Here is an 8,393-nt window from a genome sequence, read left to right as displayed (position 1 = left end):
ATTAAAATCCTCCAGAGAGAGGCACGGTGGACATTTCTACTTGAAACAGTCAGTCCAAATGGACTAAATGAGGTTCTGAGCTATACCAGTTTCATCTAAAAAGCATCAAATGAGTATAAATAGCTATACCTGAGAGGTATTATAAGTATATGTGTAGCCTGAATAATTTTCAATAATTTTATTGCTGTTTTGCCTGACAGTGATATTTGCTGTCAGTAGCCGTATCTACTTGTACATATATCTATCTTACATGGGTGCAGTTAGGTGCAGGTTTTCACTAACGATAGGTGAATTACATATACTAATTTCTACTAGGAACTGCTGCATGCAGCATATGCGGGGATACATTTAGGAGCTGCACGTTGGAAATGACGTCACAGATTGCCTCCAGTGGGCTATTATGTCCGGCAGACTGTGAGGATGATCCTAAAGGATACGCACCGGATGTGACGTGGGAAGACTACTTCCGGGCTGCGTGTCATTGAACACACTGTACTGCGCAGGCACGGAAGCGATCCTCGGAACACTTCCGGCTGATTGATGTGGCACGGCATACTAGAATCCCAGGGAGCGGATACGGAGGTGAGACACCCGGCACTTCCGGCTCGCGTCACTGGGAGGCGGGAATTGTGAGTTCCCATAGTGTATAAGACACTGAAAGAGAGAGGGGGAAGATGTGTGACACGCAGGCTGACACCGTGGGACCTGCGGGACAACAGAGGCGGCGTTCCCCTACAGATTGGGTGCTCTATTGTGGGCGATTTATGCCATGTTGCCGCAGTGACTGACACTCTTTGAGTTATAAGGTATGTCTTTTTTCCTTTGACAATGTGAGGAGCTCCATAGCCTATGTGAGAACCTTATGGCTGTTTGAAAGGAAGCCAAAAATATATTATTATATGTTATTTTTGGTAGTTGACGTTATGGGACCTGCAGATTATTGAGAGCAGTGTCTCAGGACGGAGTAAATGCCCCTGTGATGGGCGGTTGGTGCCACACTGTTGATGCGACCATCAGTCATTAAGATATAAGGTATGCCCCCTCCATTTGCTGTTACTGGCAGTTCCATTCCTTTATTATGTATTGTATGGTCTATTGAGATAGACTCTGATATTATGTCTTGGATATTTTGTTTTTTCCTAGAATTAATCCGGATCAGTCCCCTGATGAACCCCTAAAAAACATAGGGGGGAAACGCGTCGGGATAGAATACTGGATGGTCTCGGCAGATAAGTTATTCCCTGCTGGGACTTTATATCCATGTTCATAGATAAACAAAAATTGGGATTTATACTGGATGATTTCGGCAGACAAACCAATTCCTGCTGGAATTTATATCCATGTATATATAAGAACTATTTTTGATCTGAGATTTATCTAATATCTAGATTAAGTTTTAAAATATCTAGGGATAGAATACTGGATGGTCTCGGCAGATAAGTTATTCCCTGCTGGGACTTTATATCCATGTTCATAGATAAACAAAAATTGGGATTTATACTGGATGATTTCGGCAGACAAACCAATTCCTGCTGGAATTTATATCCATGTATATATAAGAACTATTTTTGATCTGAGATTTATCTAATATCTAGATTAAGTTTTAAAATATCTAATTATCCTTTAGTACTGTGACTAATTGCACATATCTTCTTTGGTGGTGGGTCTCCCGGGTCTTGGCGATTGGTCTGAAGGGAGATATTAGGGAGAGACGACGTGGAGCGGGGGGTACCCAATAATTTATGGTACACCTCTGCTGGTAGGTAGGAGCAAGGGAGGGAGAGATAGGTCATCCCCTAAACCACGCTTTCTTGAATCTGAATAAGACTAGTGCAACTACTAACGTTGCCCCTACCTTGAGAACAGGAAATTATTTGCACTGTCCCCACCAATCGAGTCTATCACCCTATTTCACTCACCTTAACATATCACTGTAGTTATTCTGGATTAGCAGTGGCTATATCTACAATTTTAATATTAATAAATAAATAATTGTTTTTAGGAGTTTTTTTCTTTTTGGTCTATGCTACAATTACTCCTATCAGTATATGGTAGTTTTGGTTATAGATAAAACAGACATGAGCAGGACTGGGATACAACAGCACATGGAACAGTGTAACTAAAGCTATAGTTGCCATGAGAAGACAGGTTCCTCTACCTTAAAAAGTCAGGGAGTGACTGTGATAGGTCTCCCACAACATGTGATCCAAGAGGTAACCAGCAGGCTAGCAGAAATTAACTCTTGCAAGCCCTATCACTAATGAGAACACAGCTGGTCAATGCCTGAGCTTGTCTGTGTAACTCAGAAGCACCAAAGGAGGTATAGTGAGGAGTGTCAGACTGCTGTGTGAACAGGATCAGATGTTGCTATGACACTAGTTGAGTTTAGCGACAAACACCGTGTGACAATAACGTACTGTGCAAAAAATACTCATACTGGCTACAATATGCATTTGAAGTGCATTTTAACAACATTGCTTTCTGATTAGCTTTACTGATGTCATCAGCAATTCATACACACATTAACAATAAACTCAGTTCACATGTATTTTTATTTAAGAGGTACCTGAAGTTGGAATCTACCTTTACTGGTTAATGCTCTTATTAAAACTTGATAATGTTGCCATTGGTTCCAAGAATCATAGATCATCGATATCATCCAGATACAATGAATACCAGTGTTTATATTATTCTCTATCACGAATGTTCTTACATTTCCTCAAGGACTGTAATCTAAGGTGTAAAGTCTCTAATTTTGGTGCGTCAATGGTTTTGCCCTTCGACTCCACAAACATTAGGCATTGAGTAACGTTTTCATCATTGATACAAGTAATGACAAGACTGGAATTCTTCCAGGAAGCAATGTTTCATAAGTGCTTTGAAAAAAAATATATGCTGCCTACCAAATTAGCCCCACAACTATCGTAAAACTGTCTAGGTATAAACCATGCAACATTTCTAAGAAAATGACTCACTCTGTGTTCTGTGTAATGTTCTAGGTAATATGTAAATAAAAGGGTGACGAACAAACATATAGGTAACTGCATATTCATGCATTTACATACGTAAGCATAAAAGATTTGTATAGATACAAACACAGATTTAATACGTGATATCACATGGCCTGAAAACAGGGAAAAAACAGGTAGTGGCATTTCATAACACATGAAGTCAGTATATCTGATAAGTATAAGGTTAAATAACCATAGGACAGAGAAGCCACAAGGTTTGTAATATGGTAATTATCTAATTTAAAGGGAACCAACCAGCAGGATTTCATATACAGTCAGGGCCAGAAATATTTGGACAGTGACACAAGTTTTGTTATTTTAGCTGTTTACAAAAACATGTTCAGAAATACAATTATATATATATAATATGGGCTGAAAGTGCACACTCCCAGCTGCAATATGAGAGTTTTCACATCCAAATCGGAGAAAGGGTTTAGGAATCATAGCTCTGTAATGCATAGCCTCCTCTTTTTCAAGGGACCAAAAGTAATTGGACAAGGGACTCTAAGGGCTGCAATTAACTCTGAAGGCGTCTCCCTCGTTAACCTGTAATCAATGAAGTAGTTAAAAGGTCTGGGGTTGATTACAGGTGTGTGGTTTTGCATTTGGAAGCTGTTGCTGTGACCAGACAACAAGCGGTCTAAGGAACTCTCAATTGAGGTGAAGCAGAACATCCTGAGGCTGAAAAAAAAGAAAAAATCCATCAGAGAGATAGCAGACATGCTTGGAGTAGCAAAATCAACAGTCGGGTACATTCTGAGAAAAAAGGAATTGACTGTTGAGCTTGGGAACTCAAAAAGGCCTGGGCGTCCACGGATGACAACAGTGGTGGATGATCGCCGCATACTTTCTTTGGTGAAGAAGAACCCATTCACAACATCAACTGAAGTCCAGAACACTCTCAGTGAAGTAAGTGTATCTGTCTCTAAGTCAACAGTAAAGAGAAGACTCCATGAAAGTAAATACAAAGGGTTCACATCTAGATGCAAACCATTCATCAATTCCAAAAATAGACAGGCCAGAGTTAAATTTGCTGAAAAACACCTCATGAAGCCAGCTCAGTTCTGGAAAAGTATTCTATGGACAGATGAGACAAAGATCAACCTGTACCAGAATGATGGGAAGAAAAAAGTTTGGAGAAGAAAGGGAACGGCACATGATCCAAGGCACACCACATCCTCTGTAAAACATGGTGGAGGCAACGTGATGGCATGGGCATGCATGGCTTTCAATGGCACTGGGTCACTTGTGTTTATTGATGACATAACAGCAGACAAGAGTAGCCGGATGAATACTGAAGTGTACTGGGATATACTTTCAGCCCAGATTCAGCCAAATGCAGCAAAGTTGATCGGACGGCGCTTCATAACACAGATGGACAATGACCCCAAGCATACAGCCAAAGCTACCCAGGAGTTCATGAGTGCAAAAAAGTGGAACATTCTGCAATGGCCAAGTCAATCACCAGATCTTAACCCAATTGAGCATGCATTTCACTTGCTCAAATCCAGACTTAAGACGGAAAGACCCACAAACAAGCAAGACCTGAAGGCTGCGGCTGTAAAGGCCTGGCAAAGCATTAAGAAGGAGGAAACCCAGCGTTTGGTGATATCCATGGGTTCCAGAATTAAGGCAGTGATTGCCTCCAAAGGATTCGCAACAAAATATTGAAAATAAAAATATTTTGTTTGGGTTTGGTTTATTTGTCCAATTACTTTTGACTTAAAATGTGGAGTGTTTGTAAAGAAATGTGTACAATTCCTACAATTTCTATCAGATATTTTTGTTCAAACCTTCAAATTAAACGTTACAATCTGCACTTGAATTCTGTTGTAGAGGTTTCATTTCAAATCCAATGTGGTGGCATGCAGAGCCCAACTCGCGAAAATTGTGTCACTGTCCAAATATTTCTGGACCTAACTGTATAAAGTAAAACCAGTGCTATGCTGGCACTAGGATGCTGAATGTAAGCATACCTTTTGTTGTGAGATTGGATGTTTTATTTCACAAATATGGGCAGTTATAGTTACAGCAATGCACTGCAATTTGATTGACAGGTGCAACAGGATGGGAATATGTGAGTTGGCTCTTGCTATCTATTCCCGCTCTTGTCTGTCTGCCTGTGTTGGAATTAACGTCTATGACAGCGACAGGGGGAGGAAGATCAGGCAGGCAGACAGGGGTGGGAATAGACAGCAAAACTCAATCCACATATTCCCTTCCTGTTGCACCTGTCAATCAACTAGCAGTGCATTGGTGTAACTTTACTTGGACATATTTCTGAAATAAAACATCCAATCTCAGAACAGAAGCTATGCTTACACTCAGCATACTAGCCCTGGCTTTACTTTATAGATGAAAATCCTGCTGGTTGGTTCCCTTTAAAGGGAAGTTCTCATCAGAAAAGGCCATATTTTTTTAAATCAGGTTTTTGTGTTACATGTCTGTAATGATACTTCTGTTAATTTAAGAAATTGTGTGTGATATATGTCTACCATATTTTATGTAAATGTAGCTGCAGGTGGGATCGTGAGAAGCAATGAGGCAAAGACACTGATAATTCACTGCAATATAAACTGGTACAAATCCCACCATGATAACGACATGTAGCAATAGGCACAATATAATCAGTTTTCATTATCTGAGAACAGTGTTCCCCATCAATAATGTATGAAATCCAACGTGACAGCTCTGTGGACTCTGAAGTAATGACTACATGTGTTAACAATTCTTTAAAGTAATAGGATACATGCGAACTTCAGTCTTACAAAACAGTTACTAGAGGTGAAGCAAGCAGTGCCATTTCACACTCAGTACCGGCAGTCCTGCACCGGGACATGGAAGAAGAAGGATACAGAGGAGATTATTGACCTCTATTGCTTTAAGAGTTTTTCTATTTCTGCTTCCTATTCTTCTATATTCCTTTACAGGACAAACTGTTGGAACTATAATGGTACATTGCAATGTGATTGATACTTTCAGGAAGTCATTTAAAAGAAATTGGCATGGGTAACTCATTAAGACAGCTTTAAGTTTATGACGATGATGGACTACATTTATGGTGCATGCACAAGTAACATCCTTTGTCTGATCCGTAACCTCTGGTTTTAAGTAAAGTGGCTGTACCTTTAAAAATGGTATTGCATTATAGGGTTGCTTGTTCGTAAAATAACAAATGGAGCTGTTACTCACCCTTCGTAGGTCCGATGCGCTTCGCTTTGTTGATCATCTGCAGCAGTGATGTCACGTCTCTGTGCTCGTTTCCGCTGCAGCCAACCACTGGGTCTCCATGTCTTCCAATGTTGAAAACATGAACCACTGAGCCCAATGATTGTCTTCTATGTTACAAGCACTATACACCGATGCAGCTAATCAACAACTACTGTAACAGCAGCACAGAGGCAGCACTGGACCTAGGGCGGATAACACTTCCATTAGTTATTGCATCCCTATGATAAAAGGAACAACCCCTTTATAGCGAATCTGTCAGCAGGTTTTTGCTTAATAAGCTGAAGCCAGCATGCTGCAAGGGATAACACAGAGAGTTCAGGTATGTCTGTGTTTTCACAGTCCAAACTTTTGTTTATTTGCCAGGTTTGTTTTAGAAGCCAGATCCTTATCATTGCTCTTGCTAGCTCCCTGGTGCCATGTTGTGCAGCATGCCGCCTGCTGTGATTGACACCTAACAGTCAATGTACACTCTCTATAGAGAGCCTGGTGTGGGCGAGGACAGCCCTCTGGACTCTCCTACATAACTAAAGCTAAAAATGCACATTGTGTCAGAATGGCTACACCCAGTAATCTAAGTTATAGATCGTCGGATTCAGAGTCTCTTTGCCTACATTATGCTGCTCTCAGATGAGGTAGCAAAAACCTGCTGACAGACTCCTGTTAAAGTGTAACAGAGCCTTTGTAAAACAAAAAAACCCAAAACATTTTAATTACAATGCAGCATTGAGAACACCCCCAAACATGGGAGAAGGTGCAGGTCCTGACCATTCAGACGTCAGTGGAGAAACAGTCTGCTCACCAAGCAGATGTGTTCAGTTCTTGCATGGCTACGTGCACAGTGATGTACCAATCCACAAACTTTCTATTTGAAAAAGTTTGAGCAGCAAAAGTGGATTACATTGAAAGTACACAGGCAGCAACTTCAATTAGTGTAAATATATAAGAAAAGACAGAAGTCTTTAAATTTGCCTAAATATATCCATACATCCCATGATCACAAAGATAAACAGGAAAAAGCTCTATAATGAACATAGAAATTTATTTGACCATAGAGTACATGGGATATAAAAGTACAGAGAAATATATTATGACCAGGAAAATGACACAAAAAGGTGAAAAACACCCCATGTGGGGCCACATGTCAAGACAATGTATATACTTGCTCCCTGATAAAGTGCTGAGTCAGAAAATCACATATACAGGTAAGAAAGCCGTTTGCAGCAAAGCACCTTACTACATACACTGAACAAAGTCAGAGGGCTGCATGCTGCAAGACAGAAAAGCATGAGTATCACCACAGCACTATACTTAAAATGAGGGAGCTTACCAGGATAAAACAACTTGCATGTGGACACACATGGGGACAAGTCCCAACACGTGTTTCGTGTGGCTTCCTCGGGGGACCGTTAAAAATGCACATTGTGTCAGAATGGCTACACCCAGTAATCTAAGTTATAGATCGTCAGATTCAGAGTCTCTTTGCCTACATTATGCTGCTCTCAGATGAGGTAGCAAAAACCTGCTGACAGACTCCCGTTAAAGTGTAACAGAGCCTTTGTAAAACAAAAAAACCCAAAACATTTTAATTACAATGCAGCATTGAGAACACCCACAAACATGGGAGAAGGTGCAGGTCCTGACCATTCAGACGTCAGTGGAGAAACAGTCTGCTCACCAAGCAGACGTGTTCGGTTCTTGCTTGGCTACGTGCACAGTGATGTACCAATCCACAAACTTTCTATTTGGTCCATACAGGAGAGAAGCTGAGTGCTCCTGCCCTGTGGTTTGGGCAATGGGGCAGAATTTGGACTTTTACTAATCTACAGAATATTTATGGGGCTGCATTATCTGTACACTGCAAAGACTAGGATTTGCTTTATTAATTAAGTGTATGGGATGATCACATTTGTATTATCTGTGAGCGAGGACCACCACAAAATTACAAAACTATGGCACTCCCAATCCAACTAGCACCATCCTTTACTGGAATTTTTGAAAAGCTCATGAATATGGCCGTATCATGGCTTTGTTTTGGACTAATCCAGCTAGTGGTGACATGGGGAGCATACCTCTATGACATTACCTTCAGATTTTTTTCAGTTTCATACAGCGGTATTTTCTTTTTCCGATTCTAAGTAAGAAAAGTACATG

At 40.6% G+C, this 8,393-nt stretch overlaps 1 long non-coding RNA gene across 1 annotated transcript; it reads left to right on the top strand.

Annotated features, from left to right (window-relative positions):
- The first annotated feature begins 570 nt into the window (after positions 1-570).
- LOC142295491 (uncharacterized) lies at positions 571-1,365 on the top strand. Its single transcript, XR_012751470.1, has 3 exons — positions 571-806; positions 916-1,032; positions 1,144-1,365. It is a non-coding gene; the product is annotated as an uncharacterized LOC142295491 (long non-coding RNA).
- Positions 1,366-8,393: the final 7,028 nt, after the last annotated feature.

Source organism: Anomaloglossus baeobatrachus, chromosome 3, assembly GCF_048569485.1.
Source record: "Anomaloglossus baeobatrachus isolate aAnoBae1 chromosome 3, aAnoBae1.hap1, whole genome shotgun sequence".
NCBI classification, from domain to species: domain Eukaryota; kingdom Metazoa; phylum Chordata; class Amphibia; order Anura; family Aromobatidae; genus Anomaloglossus; species Anomaloglossus baeobatrachus.
The sequence above is the reverse complement of the archived record's forward strand: the minus strand, read 5'-3'. Positions and strand labels throughout refer to the sequence as shown.